Genomic DNA, 16,156 nt, shown 5'->3' with positions numbered 1-16,156 from the left:
GGTTTCTCTCAAATTCATATATTTAATGGGGAAAAAAATACAAAAATAGAGAGCAGTTAACTTCAAGGAGAAATGTTTCATCTCTGTCCTAATTTCTCTATAGCAGAAATTGTTTCTGCAATCAGCATGTCTCTTAACAATACCAAGTGACAAAGGCCTTTTGTGTGAGATGAAATCATTAAGATTTGCTTTATTAAAAGGGTTTAAAAACAGGTCTGGAGAGGACTTGAAGAGGTAGTTATATTTATAATCTGTCACAGAGCAGTTCAGCTGTAAATAAACATTGGTGAAAAATTGGTTTATCTTTTTCAGGGAGGGTAGTTTCATGACTTCCTTGTGCTATCCTTTCCCATGCCTCACTAGCTCTATCGTTACAAAGATATTTTTCTAAAATCTTACCTAACTACATTACTATGCTTTAAACTCATTAATATTTGTTCTATCTATGGTGGACCCTAAGAACAGTTTATTCTCTTCCTCTTCCAGTTTCTCTTAATGTGATCCTGCCTCTATGTACTGAACAATGTAAATATTAGCTTTTGCACATATTAAATTGAGTATTCCCTCACTTGTTTAACAAAATTATCAGAATGATTTGAGCAAGGTAGAATGGCCTGTCCAGTTTTCTGTAATGTCTAATTTTAAACAAAAAAGTTTAAATGGTGCTTCTTGAATTTATGTTTTGATACTTTTCTAGCCATTCATTTACCGTCTACTAAAAAAAATTTACATAATTGCTGTTAGCACAAAATACGCTTTCAAAAGGAGCACAGCTAATCCTTGGCTATAGTTGTTGCTGTAACTGCAATAAAATACTGTTTTTATCTTTTCCCAAAGTAAACAATATCATGATCTTAGCTTTTCTCATCATATTCCCTTTTCACAGCTTCCTGTCTCATCTGTTAGTGATAATCAAATAAAATCATTATTTGCCTATAAGTATTAAGATACAAAAAATATTCCTTGCAAGGTGGCATAAATTCATTCTTACCCAGTACTCTGAATATTTGTAGGCATTTTAGTTATTGCCCAATATGCTTTGAGCTTATAAAAAGCTTCTGCTTTGTTCCAACTCAATCTGATTCATTCATAGTGACTCATTCTATTTAGCAATGTGTGTCCTATTGGAATAAATGATGTTTGTGTAAGAACCTTGTGTTTTGAAGAGGTTTAGCACTTCCACACAAGCCTGGAAGGTAATTTAACTCATTGCATTTCTGGTATTTCACCTTGCCCAAGGCCAAAGCACTCTACTTTCTTTTCCATTTTATGTATTTTTAAGTGGATGCATAAAGCTATTGTATTACAAGAATATCTCAGTCACTCTAATGTCTAGGGTGCATGTGTCGTACCAAGGCAGAGAGAAGGGCTAGCTAGCTACAGTGGCTGGGCTGACAACAATTCCAGTTTGTCTTCCACCACCTGGGCATAACAGTGTCGTGTTTGATTCTGGCTAAGAGGAAGTCCTGTGTTCCTGAGATGTGTCTGTCTATCCCAGCACCTTGGATTCAAGTGATGCATAAAATCCTTTCTGCCAAATAAGTCTCATTAATTAGTGCCTACTTTAACAAGGCACATAATGCTAAATTGAACTTCACACTCTGGGTCAAAGCCCTATCTTCTTTCTCACTCTGGAATTAATAACAAAACAAAGTATTTTCTGCCTTTAAAGTCCTTACTCTTCATTCAGAAGTTAAGTCTGAGATAGAAATCTATTTGTACATCAGCTCACCAAGGACTTTGTATTTAAGGCATTAAAATATCAAATTGTACTGTGCAATGATGATCATCTCTTCATAGGGTAGAATGGAAAGAATCTGCTTTTAGTTAAGCAGTGATGTGCATGCTCACCTGCTTAGTACTGCTCTGCTGCTTCAGTCAGCAAAGATCTGTGTGTAAAGAATTGCAGTGTTTGATCTGATTACCCCGTGCTCTGGAGCAGAAGTTTGCAAGTCGTGTTTCACATGCCACAATCTGTAGCATCTCTGTGCTGGGCTGCTCTTTCACCCCGGGATGCAGGAGAGTGGGATAGCACTGAATCAATTGAAAGAGAGAAAGCTGAGTATGTTTGTGGCCTTGAAACTGGACCCAGCAATACAATGGTGCTTTTGGAGGTCCTGGTCTGGAGGAAGAAAAATGTGCTTTCTGTACAGTGCAGTGACTGGGCACAGCTAGCACAGCTTCATGGGAGGAAAGTCCTACTTATCAAACCTGATTGTCTTTTGTGACAAGGTAATGCAGCTGGTTGATCAAGGGAAGCCAACTGATGCAATGAGATTTTTGGATTTCAGTAAAGCTTTCAATGCTGTCTCTCCCAGTGTCCTTCTGCACAAGATGTCCAGCTCACAGCTGGATAAACACATCATGTGATGGGTGAGCAACTGGCTCATGGGTTGGGCACAAAGGGTTGCAGTGACTGGGGTGACATCAGACTGGTGACCTGTCACTAGTGGGGTTCCACAGATTGCAGTAATAAGGACTTGGGGTAGGAGGAGAGCACAAACCTTTTCTGAAGTGGCAAGGAAGAGACAGCACTGAGGCCAGTAAAGAAATAAAGCTGAGAATAAGAAGCAAAATAAAAAGAAGCAACACAGAACATACTTCCTGGGTTAGGCATTATCTGCATCTGCTCTGAGGTCACAGAGGACAGTCCCACATGGGAGCAGAGAAAAATCTCAGACCATAAAATGATGCAAAAGGAAAAGCATAAATTGCTACATTGATGACACTGTAAAAGCATTTTACAGTAATTACCTTCTCACCAGAAATAATGGGAGTAGGGCTATGGTGTAAGATTGGAAGTGGAGCAGTAGAGCGAATCAAAGAGAACTGATCAGCCTAGAGAGCAGATCATAGCAACCCTAAAAAAAACCCTAAACCCACAGCATATTTAAAAGCTGTAAATGATGCAGTAAAAGGTTCAAGGAGATACCCCTGTAAAACATAATTAAACTGCTATACTTGGGTCCTATGATAATAGGCTGATACAGAAAAGACTGAGCAGGAAGATGGCTACATAGAACATTGCCATCATCAAAACAAGCTCTTTCTGTGACCCAAACCAGTCCGTGGAAATGCTTTGTCTGCATGAGATATAGGCTCTGTAGCCTGTATGTCCCACTGTTTTAACTCAGCCTCTTCTTCAGACAGTCCCCACAAACACCTTGTGGCTTCATTCAGAGTATCGAGTTGTCTGGCCTAACACAGTTGTTTTCATGGGCACATTTGGGCAAGGGAGAGCTGAGAGGAACAGTGTCTTCAGATGAGAAAATGGGTGTGAAAAGACTGTCATAAGGTTCCCTGTGAAGCAGTTCTTCCTTAAGTATCCGGAGATATCTTTGAACCCTCAGTCCAGTCTTTAAATTATCAACAGGGCTCTAACTTGCCTTCTTGGGGAAGGTGTGTCATGTGTCTCTTCAATTCACTGGATGATGCTGCAGTGGAAGAGCAGATCACAGCTCATATCCTAGAAGTCACCTAGTCTGATATATATACATAGCAGTTGAAGGCTCATGCTTTAAATATGTGGTTATTCTGAAGAAGTAGAATACAAATGTTTTAAATAAAAAAATGCTTTCCCAAAGTGGGGTTCTGTACTTAAAAATGTCCAGAGAAGAGCTGCTGTCATATATTTTCTTGTGCTGGTGAACAGGGCTCATTATCCACACCCTCTCCAAAGGCACAATGCTCTATATGACCACTGAGCAACTGTACATTTACTACCAAGATTATTACTGAAACAGCATTTGTTGGATTCTTGACAAAAATGGCTTTACAGAAGAGAAAGAATTTACAGAGCTGTTGTTGCCAGCCAAATTCCTTTACATACTGAAACTAAAAGGTAAGCTTTTTCAAACAGGTGAGAAACAAAGCAGGTTGCACCCTAGTAAGGACAAGTACATATCCTTAATTTAAAGCAAGAGGGTAGGAAATACTACGCAGTGAACCGGGGCCAACCACAGATACCCAAAAGGTGAAGGCTGAAGATGATCTTCAAACAGCCAAGCTTTATGCTGTTAAATGCTTTATAGATCAAAATTATCAGCTTAAATTAATCCATGCTTTATAGGCAGACAGTGTGAAAAATGCAGCTGGGATATAATAGGATCAGAGTAACTGAAGTCAGAGAGTGAATGAGTTGCACAAGCTGTGAGTAGAACAGAAACCCTGCTGCGACCCTGCTCAGAGAGAATTGCGCTTGCTGGACCTTGTGGGCACCAGGGCAAGCATAGCTTTTGCAAGGCAGCCACAACTCACATAAATACAGAGAGCTGTGTCTGGGGGAAAGGAGTGCTTGGAAAGAAAGGCCATGTACTCAAACTTGTGATGTTTCCAAGCATACATTCTGTCATAGGGCAGCTAAAGAAGAGAGTTTGCATAAGAGACTGACGAGACTTGCCAGCTCCTAGAAGCATAATTTCATGGCCAAGCATAACCAGAGGGCTAAATTTCACCATTTGTCCTGAAGATAAAAGGTGGAAAAGTTCAGATAGTTCAAAGAAACCAGGCAAGGATCACATGCTAAGATATTTCCAGGACTTTTCAGGATTTTTTCACCGATGTTTGGGTTTAGGTCTTTCATATAATACAGATATTGCCATGAAGTCTTAGCTAGGAAATTAGTTTTAGATGTTAACAGCCAAACTGTTCCTAACTCTAATGTTACTCAATTACTTTTTGCTAAACAAAATAATTTTAAACAGACCTCCTATGTAGTTTAATGTGGTTTTTAAGCAAGCTGCTCACAAAAACTGCTTTAGCCCCCTTCTGGTTTATTCCACAAATCAAAATGTTACCTTCCAGACTAATTCACACCCTGGAGTGGACTGCTCTGGTTAATCAGAATAATAGAAACTGGTCTCATCAACTTCCTTTGCACTGCCCCCTGTGCAGTCACAATCAGGTCTGGCTTTAGCTATGAGTTTCTTATAGCAAAGATTGACCGTGGTAAAAAGCAAGTTGTACTATTTCTGATGTTCACTCTGTCAAGCACATGTTATTCCTTCAAACCATTATTTGCTTTGGAACGCATTCAACACATCAAAAGGAATCCAGAGGCATTTGAAATATTTTCTAACTTACAAATAACTTGAGTTGGAAATTGTAACTTGATCCAAAGCCCAGGAAAGTCTCCATCTAAATTCAATAGTTATTGAACCAGGTTCTTCAAGCATAACCTTTTCATCATCCATGACTCACACAAATTAGTCCCTGTGAAACTAAAAGGTGTTGCTATTTTAACAGTGCCAGCTTAAACTCGTATTTCCAGTCTTTCTTACCATGGATCTAGATGCATCTTGGTAAAAGTACTTACATTGTTAGCCCATATCCCAGTATCTCCTTATGATGCTTATTGAAGTTACTCTGCTTTGTACTGTTCTTGTACTAAAAGCTTTAGAGCAAAACTGCAGCTTTAAAAGGAGAGTCAAACTTCTCCCCAAAAGGTTTACTGCGTATGACTATTTTAAGTGTAATGAGTTAGCACAACAGATATTTGAGCAGACATTTTCCTGAACAGAATCTTCAGTCCCGCTTGCCTAATGCAGCTTAAGCATCCTTTCAACTGTCAAATAAATTCCCACAGACCAGATGAGAGCGGAACAAATCCAGCTCCAGCACGCACACAGAGTGTGTGCTAGTTTTCCTGCAGTGTAATTAGTACCATGCAGCTTCTCTATGCAACAGGAGAACTCTCTGCCCTCACCAAGGGAAGGGAAAGCAAGCTCGCACTGTCTGTGTTAGACCTTCTCAATTCCAAAAGACACTTAAATACATAATTTAAAACACAAGCGTGACCATTTCAACTCTTAAGTTGACTGAAATGGTGTAGTAAGATGATGCTCTTCAGCTTTAGTTGCTACAAAAACTTCCATGAAGTGTAAGACGTGACAGAAGCTTGGTTTACAGCCAGACACAAAAGCTTTAATGAAATAAAAACATGAAACACAATAAATAGGAAGCAGTATTTCTTTCACAAATACAATATGAAAATTTTTCATTTTTCAGCAATTTTTCTCAAAACTTTTTCAATACTACTCATTCTTGATTGAGAAAGAAATACCACAAAATCAACTCAAAATAATTTGAGAAATTTAAGTCCTAACAATGCACATGTCAGATTGCACCACTGAGGAACCTATTCCTTTGATGAGTAACTTGTTTGTAATGTAGGTATTTGTCAAAGCACTCCTCCTCAAAGTTCCAGTACTGCAAGATGCGGAAGAACCTGCCCAGGTGTTCTGCTGACTTCCCTGCTGTCTTGCTCTGGTAAAGATGGAAAGAGTACCAGCAGACTAATAATTACAGTTACATTTATGAAAGTAAGTTAGAACAAGAGTCTCAACAATTGTAAGCATCTAACTCCTTCACTCACCAGGTTTTATCATGCAAATGAACAAAGAGAAGAAGGTGGGAGGTGAGCAGAAGAGAAATGAAGGGTGACAGCTGTAGATGTACTTGGATGTCACACACCAATTGATGTTGTTAAAGAGCAGAATGGTGTCAATTCCCATTTTTGCAGCAATGGCACACCCCTTTATTCATGCAACACACCATACACAATTATCCTCCAGAGGTCATGGAAGTCAGCTGTCCCTTTCATCTCAATCACATCAATTAGAAAAATATGCCAACGTTCATTGAGATTGATTTTTTTTTTTACTTTTTATGGAAGTTAAGGGACTGATCCTTGACTCCAGAAGTCATAGCCTAGTATCATGTCCTCAGGGCGAGGGTGGGGGCTGCAAACAGGAAGAAGTATGCAGCTGTTTTGGTAAAAAAGTGCAAAACAAAATAGATACCTTTGGTTTATGTCCCAAGGAGAGGTTATTAAAGATGCCCTGGAAGTCACTCAAGGGAAAAACAATAAGGACAAAGAAAAAAGATGTTCATGGCCTAACTTGATTTTGAGGCAGCAATTTTACCACCCACAATCAGCTGTTTGTAGGGCAGAAGCACCAATTGTGCTGGTTCTGGAACAGCTTACTAGCTATTGTGCCCGAAAAATCCATCTGCAGCAACAGTATTAGCTGTGAGTGCATATTTCCTAACGTGGTGACATTCCTTCTGCCCTCTGACTTTTGTTTGGGCTTTAACCTTGTGACCAGTGCAAATCTATCTGCACCAATGCAACACACAGGAGCAGCTGGAAGCCATTGTGCAGCAGGAAAACTGTGACATATTTGGATGACAGAAGTGTGGTGGGATGGCTCACACAGCTGAAGAGCTGCAGTGGATGGCTGTAAACTCTTCAGAATGGATATGTGAGGGACGAGGGAAGGTGGGGAAGCCCTGTATATTAGGGCCAGTTTTGATTGTCTGGAGCTTAATGACGGTACCAATGGGATCGAGTCTTTATGGTAAAGAACCTGGCAGATACTAAGATGGGAGTCTGTTACAGACCTGCCAGCCAGGATGAAGAGGCAGATGAAAAATTCCACAAGCCACTGGGAGAAGTTCTGCAATTGCTAGTCGTGGTTATCCTGGGTTACTTAAAATGTGGGAGTTGGTCTCTATTCCCAAGTGACAAGTGATAGGACAAAAGGAAATGTCCTGAAGTTGCAGCAGGGGAAGATTTAAGTATTAGCTGATGGGAAGAAAATCTTCACCGGGAGGGTGATCAAGCACTGGAACGGGCTCCCCAGGGCAGTGGTGGAGTCTTGTTGCAGCCCAGCAGAGAAGGTGAGGGTAACCCAGGGTGTTGTTACTAGATCCCTTGGGGCAGGTTAGAGTGAAGCAACACGGGAGGTTTGGTGTTGGTGAACACGCATATGTAGGGTTTATTGTAGAACAATTTGGTTGCAAAGGAAAGCAGGTATGTAGCCATTTGGGGTTTTATTGTCTGCAGTGATAGAACAGCATAAAAGCATTGGAATATGGAAGTACAACAACATCCAAGGATGTGCACAAGGGAAAAGAAAGAGAGAAAGGACAAGAGCATGAAGCACGAAATAAAGAGAGAGAAGGGACCGGAGTGAATATCTCACCAACCACAGGCCCTGCGACAAGAGTCACCTGCTTGTAGTCTTGGTCCCAAATTGGCTCCATCGGGTGGGGGAGGAAGTCCCAAAGAAGTGGTGGGGAGAATTCTCTGGAACACATCATCTGTTGGATTTCTATCCACTCAGGTTCAGGTGGGGAAGCCTTCAGGCCACAGCCAGTGTCCGTACTTCCCGGGGAGAGGAAAGGGCAGCCCCACAACCCAGCGGTTTGTGCGAGGGAGGACAATTTAGCATGAGAGGCACAATCCGTCTCCACTGGATCTGTCTCTTATCTCCTTCATAGCCCCTCATGCTTTCACCCTCTGTCTTATCAGATCAGAGGCTTAGCCATTACACACCCAAAAGACTCACCCCTTTTCACAGCTCCCCATCCCTGGAGGTATTTAAATGACGTGTAGATGTGGCACTTAAAGAGACAGTTTTGTGGTGGACTTAGCAGTGCTGGATTAATAGTTGGAGTCAATGATATAAAAGGTCTTTTCCAACCTAAACAATTCTATGATTTGATGATTTTCTTCATTTTTTTTTGTTAGGATTCAATCCTCAAATCCCCTCCTGACCTGGGTGTCTTTCCCTAGCTACTTCTCCAAGATGCTTTTTGTGCAATGACGTGTATTTTTACATATACAGCAATATTCTAGGTATACATAAGCAGTTGGAGGACTGCATGGGATCCAAGTGTTTCTTTGGCATGTAAGTTGTAGTGTAATGTTCAAAACCATAAATACACATGTGCAGAAAAGTGAACAACTTTGGATCTATAATGTTAACGATTTCTTTTCAAGCTTCCTTCTTGTATTGCTAGGCTTGAACGTAAAACAGAGTCCCTGAATGAAAACATGTTGCATTAGATCCTCCTGCGCCATTTTAGGTTATTACCTCATCAAGAGAGAAATCTTAAAATTGAAAATAGCCTCCAGGTTCAAGACTAGGCAGCAAAATTGTTCCCAATGAGATTAAAACAAAAACAAACAAACAAAATCCAACCAACCAAACAAAATCCATACTTCAGCTGATTCATTGAAAGAGTCGAAGCACACTTAGCTTTCTTGGTTGTACACCTATACTTATTTCCCCAAAACACTTCTTCTCCAGGAGCTCTACATTCTCCACTTCATCACTGTATCATAAGCAGATTTTAGGAAGAAAATGCAAAGCCATAGTGAAAAAAAAAACCGACTTTTTAAATTTTTTCTGGCCTTTCACAGCCCTCTTAAAGGAAGAACAAACCTAAGACAAGGCTGAAGTCTCCCTGATTGTCAGAAGGCACCGACCATCTCTGCAGCAATCTGTGCTGGACTGCCTTAGCCCAGGTTTTCCCAAACAAGGCCCCTTTTCCAGCTAGTTGTCATTTGGAAATGAAATGCATTTCCTGAAGATTTGTCCAGATCAACTGAGCCAGGGGTGATGGCGTTACTCTAAAGAGGGGACATTTAGATTAGGAATAAAAAATAAGTTTTTTACACTCAGGGAGGTGAACATGCCATCTACAGAAGCTGAGGGTGCCCCAGCCCTGGAAACGTTCAAAGCCAGGCCAGAGGGGACTCTGAACAGCTTGGTCTAGTGAAAGGTGATGCTGCCAAGGGCAGCAGGGCTGGACTGACTGGTCTTCAAAGGCCCTTCCCAAGCCAACCCACCTGTGATTCTGACTGCACATTCACACACCACAGGTCTGACACTGCCTGGAAGTTTCAGATCTGCCATTAACAGCCTCCTGCTCAACTGATTCACACATTTACAGTCAGCCCAAAAGACTTCCTGAGTGTTAAATTTATTGCACATTTACAGTGAATCCAACACTTCCCAGAAGCTTCAGGCTCATTGCACAGGCACAAGTAGAAGTGTAGCAGTTTCTGTCTGGAACACCCCAGCACACGGGATTGGCACGGCAGCCTTCGCTCCGAGGTTTGAATGAACACGACACAGCTGCTGTGTTGCTGATGGTGCTGGGCCTGAGAGACACAAGGACACTAATGAAACCCACCCTACCCTGTTCCAACGGGTAATATGAAGTAAATCCAAGAAGAACTTCCTCCACTCCTCTAGATGCTGTACAGGAAGGTGCATGGACTGAAATCGCTTACCACTTGCAGCTACAGTTTGACTTCAAGCAGCAAAGAATCATAAAATCTGCTGAGTTGAAAGGGAACCATCAGGATCATCAAGTCCAACTCCTGACTCTGCACGGGATTATCCCAAAAGTCGCACCATGTGCCTGAGAGCATTTTCCAAATGCTTCTTGAACTCTGTCAGGCTTGGTGCTGTGACCACTTCCCTGGGGACCCCGTTCTAGCCCCCAACTACCCTCCAGTGGAAGAACCTTTTCCTAATATCCAGCCTAAACCTCCCCTGACACACTTTCATGTCATTAATCCACGAGTTAAAGTCCACTGACCTGCTTCTGTTGGTATTCTGGCTACCTTTCCAGGAAAAAGATTCTTGCTGGCTGGCATAAAACCATCAATATTAAATACAGTTGTTTAATTATAGGTGTTTCTTCTACTTGTTTATCAAGAATTAGATACTACCATTATTTAAAAAAAAAAAAAAAGTTTTCTGAGGAATTCTATATTAATATAATTGTTCTGTTGATTTAACATGTATTATTGTAACTAGTGGCAATGGGACATCAGCAAACAGTTGAAGTTTTGCTGACATTTGGTATTATCCATGCAAGAAGTTCACCATACAAGATTAACCTTCTTCAATTACTAAAACTATCTCTCAGCTTTCCACTTCTGCAGTTACACAAAATCCAGGTGTACTCTTGTCATGATAAATGGAGCATGTTAGTGAAGCAGCTTACAATTTCAGTTTAAAAGAAATACGAATAAAGCAAGAAGATTCTTAGCACAGCAGAGGCTGAAATTCCCAACATCTGGAAAATGAAAAGACTCAATCAATAGGCTACAAAGTCTCAGCAATTACTAAGTCTATCTAGATATTCAATACTGTGCTGCATTTCTAAAGCTTCAGAGAAGGAGTTTATGAAACATGCTCTTTCCCCTCTTTGTATATAAAACAGTTTACTTCAAGTAGTATATGGACTGATGATATCTCAATTATTTTCTAAAAGGTATGTTTCAATAAATCACTTGCAATACTAAGTAGATTTTGAAGCTGTCTGGTAATCACTTTTCTTAAAGCCTTGGTTTTGTGAAAATTGATCAAAACTGGTGTAAAAGCTGAACTGTGACCCAAGATTGCACTGCTTGTCCTGTAAGAAAATAATTTGCAATCTACATCATCTGAAATGCCTTTCAGACTACCACGGTGTTTCATTTTTTTCCTCAGAATTTCTATTATTGGGGAAAAATAGAATACAGAGGCAAAAATGTTTTCATTGACTTCCACAAGTCTTTTATTAGACTCAAGAGGCAAAGAGAACATGTAACACCTGGAAGTCTGATGGTAAGAGGAAACAGGAATTATTTTTATCTATTTCCCCTCTACACCTCCGCTACATTTCTTCAGCCCCTCGTTAAGTCATATGTCATCTTGGGAAGATACTCTTTTTTTCCTCCAAACTCCCTCTGACAATGCATTAATTCTCCAGCTCATTTCTGCAGCACAGTGTTTTTCTTTCACGTTTAACCTTTTTAGAGAAGGATTTCACCTTTTTTCCCAAAGTAATATGTTCACACTTACACACCCCTTTGGTTTTTAATTCATCATTAAAATGGTATTCTGTGCTTCAAACAGGTTAATCTCAAGTGTGCACCACAGACATTACCTCATCTGGGCAGCATATGCAGCTCAGTATACGCAGTCTCCTTTATGTGACAATCTCTTCAAGATTGCAAATTATCATTCCCCTATCGGAAACATGAAAGCATCTTTCACAATATGAAGAGGATCATGGCATATAAAGGCACCATCAAAATTTGCATTATCTTTAGAAGACAACGCATGTGGGGTAAAAACAACCTACATGTTCCTGTTCACATAGAATCAACAATGGTGTCATTTGTTTTTATAAAGAAATTAAGAATTCTTTTTTATATATGCGGTTTGTTTTTAACTCGATAAAATGTTAAAGGCTGCAAACTTTCCTGTCCTAGCTATAGAGACTTCATTATACCAGAAGGGACATCAGCAATTTAAAAAAAATTAGGCAGCACAGCAGTTATGCAGTTGTGCAAACTTAGCTGTTTTGTCCAATACTAGAAAAGTCAAACTTGTATTGAAGAAACATTTTTAGTGCTTTTTGTGCATTTTGGCACAGATTATTTATGACCCAGGATAGCCAGAAAATGATTTCCATAAGCAGCTTTCTTTTCTTCTTTCTTTTCATCATTTTTCCTCTAAATGCTGAAACTCACCATAACCCATATGTACACTCTTTTAAAAGTTCTGCTAGTGATATTTTCGTTACTGTATGTAATTTGTGGGTAGCTAAATTGCATGTATTTAGCTTTGATAACTTTAAGCATTTGCCATTCAATCCTATTCATGCTGATAATATTCTACTGCATTTCCAAAAAGAACAGAACAAGTCCCTCAAAAACAAGTATTGTGTAGCCTGCCTAGAGCAGAATCTATTATACTTTCCTACATGTTATATTATTTAAAGGAAGCTACATAAAGGTTACATTTTCTTTTCTATCTTTGAGAAATACAAACCCTGATATACTTGCAACACTCATACACTCTTTGGTTATCTAGGAAACAGACACACGTGAAATAAAAATATATCCAAACCCACATATATAATACTACAGAATCTTCTGACCTAACCAAAGAGTTTGCATTTAGAGTCTGCATCTCCACTAACACCACAGTTGCATCTGGGCCATTATGTTTAATGGCCCTCAGTGGACCCACCCCTCCCTGAACTCTTTAATGCCTTTGGCCTCCACAAGTATTCTCATCATTTTCTCTCACTGCAGCTCTAGGAGCCTGAATTAGCTGCACTGGCAGAAACATCCAGGAGGCTTGAATATTCTTTTTTGAGGATTAAAGTGGTCAATACCCCAGAGTGGAGTAAAATATTCCTCCAACAAAGAAATAAAACGGAAGATAGAACTACCTCAAAAAAAAAAAAAAAAAAAAAAAAAAAAAAAAAAAAAACCAACCACCACAAAAAACAGATTTTTGTCATTAGAATTTACTTTTTGATATGTTTAAATACAAATTGGAAAAAAGATTGCACTTTTTTTTTTTGCATAAAAAACCTCCTGCATCTCCCCATCTCACTGCTTCTATTTTTTTCTTCACACTGTTCCCAAAAAAACTCCGAAGACAACAAAGAACCTACCCTAAGGTTGGTTCCCATCAAATATCTTCTATGATGCTTTTAAGTTTGACTAGATTTAGGTAGTATATAATATACAGCACCAAGGCTCAAAGAAAGAAAGAAATTTCTACATTAAATAGAGATAATGGCTATATTATTTATTAGGAGACATAAACTACCTCCCTGATAGTAAAAGATAAATCGCTCAGTATTTCCAGGGCTATGCATTAACAAAGTCAGTGGAAGGGTACGAGATATAAAAATGTTTAGTTAAATAATAAAATTAGCTGAGAAAAGAGACTGGCTATGTATAAGCCTTGGAATTAATTAAATCTCACATTTCACTGAGGACAAAGAGAGGTTGGCAGGGCAGTAAGTACTGGGCTGTGGGGATGTTAAAGAAACACCTCTCCCCACAAATACCAAGGAATTAAAAACAACATTGCACCACTACATTTCCAGCATAAAACTGCTCCTGAACTCTCTATTCCTCTGCCTGAGAGAAGAGGAATAACACAAGAATTTTCTGTCAAGCCTGTTCAGATGCACAGATACCATCTGCACAAACTCAGCAAACAGACACAAGCACAACAGAAACATGCAAGTAATTGTAACCAAGACACAAATTCTGCACAGTATAAAATATTTATCATCGCCACAGGTGGTGTAACAGTTTGTTGTGCAGATGTTCGCAAGCCCGTCTACTACACCTATGAAAGGAGCAGGTTTGCCAGCTTTACCTGGACTCAGAGCAGTGACTGAAACACCAAACCCTTAGGCAGAGTCCCCAGAATCTCTTCCCTTTGGGTCATTGTCCTTTGCCAAGGTTTTTGTAAAGCAGACAACTGTTTGTGGACACCAGTGTTACTAGAAGGTTGATAAGATCTGAAAGGGACATAAAACTTGTGGCTGTGAATATTGCAGCAGGAGTTGGCATCAAAGTAATTCCTCTGTCTGTCCTTTCTCCAGAGCCTCAGACTTTCAGGGTGCATAGTCCTATACCCAGAACAAAGTCAGGTATGCTGGGGAATACTTTGGAGCACCTACTTAAAAGCAGAAAGGCCAGATCTGATTGCAAAGATCCCAGAGTACTAAATCAACCAACAACCAGAGCTCCAGCCCAGACACAAGTCTCCAGATGCTCTTCCTCTTTTCATTTCCTCTCTGAATTGCTCTCTAACATCTGTGTTTCCTTTTAAATACCATGCTACAATCCAAACCGTTTGTAAAATATGTCAGTTTATACCAGAGTAGAGTGCTACCAGATAAATACAGGGGATATGGGGAAGTGTACACAGAAAATATGGCAGAGTAAATGTCCAGAATGAAACATGTCCTGCCCACAGTCCCTCCAGTCAAGGGCTCCCAGCACTCATACACATCTCTAGTCACTGTCTGACTCGACTATTGCAGTTTATTTTCCCACCTTCAGCGGTAAGGCGGTCCAGAGAGCAACACCCATACTGAGGAAACGGCAATTCTAAAAGCCATTCTGTTAGGCCGTTTTCTTCAAATCAAGTCCCCTCACCTTCAAATTCATTCTCAGAGCAAATGAGTTTTCAATTGCATGTTTACAGTGCTGAGCCCTTGGAAGGCAGAACTGACCAGAAAGACAACGACCAAGGGCTGCCTCGACCACGGACCAGTTTTAAAACCCAGGCGGAGACACGAAAAGCCATGGGGGAACGGCACAAAAGCCTGCTGTCCCTGCCTATAGCAATATCTGCTCCTACTCCCACCTCATTAATTGCTAGTTTTCCTGATTATAGAAACAGCTTTTTCTGCTGCCGAAATGTATGGCGCTGTGCCATTTGCATATGCAAACTGACAAACGAACAATGAACCAGTTGCACAGTTCCTTAGAGAGCAACAATGTAGAGGATTTACGACATGTATAAGGCAACAGGCTGGGAGGGAGTATGGGGAGACAGACACACAAAACCACTCATGATGTTCTTTATGTTGCTTTTCTGATAAATAATCTTTCAGGCAGTCAATTGAAATAAAATATTTAACACTTTAGTGGATTTCTGACACTGGATTTTGGGAAAATAATAGAACTAAAGATCTGCGCAACTTTGATTTGCCTCCAGATGCATATCTGTTTATCAGATTTTAATATATGATCTTTGATTACATGATTGCACACTGTTTGGCCACAAGGTCTTTATGTTATTCTATACAGAGAAGATAGTGTTAATTTAACAAACAGAAGCCTGGCATTCTGTTTTCTTCCTGTTATTCCAGGTATAATCCAGAACTTCATTTGAACATGCTATTGAAACTCTGCTATCCTAAAAGGAAATACATATTTCCTTATGGACATCATTCACTTCATCAAATGTATTATTTCTCTAATTTTGTATTATTTTTTTCCTATGTTAGATGTGAGACACCATTATTACTCCCATTTTACAGACCAGGAACTGGAGACAGATTAGGGGGGAAAAAAATTATTTTGTGATGCCTGTAACCTATTTTCAAAGCATTGGAATTTATGTAAGACTTCATAGATTCAAAGCACAGCTCTCATCATGCCAACTCCATCTCTGAGTGTCTTGCATTTCCACAGGTCTTATTTCACAAACATGAGAACAGTGATTGCCTGGAAAAGATTTGGCTTAAATAATAATCTGATCAGGAAAATGTAGAGCCCTGCAGCAGTGGCAAGGATAGGCTGCAGTTCCCCGACCATCATTTGGATGCCTTAACCATTAAGCATTAATGGTTACACCACCTCCACAGCAAATGAAGAAATTTTACTGAAAGCAAACCCCGCAAGAAGCAGCAATTGTATCCGATGGATGGATGGATGATGAACCACACCGCTCAGCACTTGGGCTGACACCCTTAGGTTCACCACAAACACCTCTGCCACTTGAGGTAAGAAAGCAGCTGGCAGCGGGAGCAGGTGGTTACA

The sequence above is a fragment of the Hirundo rustica genome, chromosome 1, assembly GCF_015227805.2.
Source record: "Hirundo rustica isolate bHirRus1 chromosome 1, bHirRus1.pri.v3, whole genome shotgun sequence".
Lineage (NCBI taxonomy): Eukaryota > Metazoa > Chordata > Aves > Passeriformes > Hirundinidae > Hirundo > Hirundo rustica.
The sequence above is the reverse complement of the archived record's forward strand: the minus strand, read 5'-3'. Positions refer to the sequence as shown.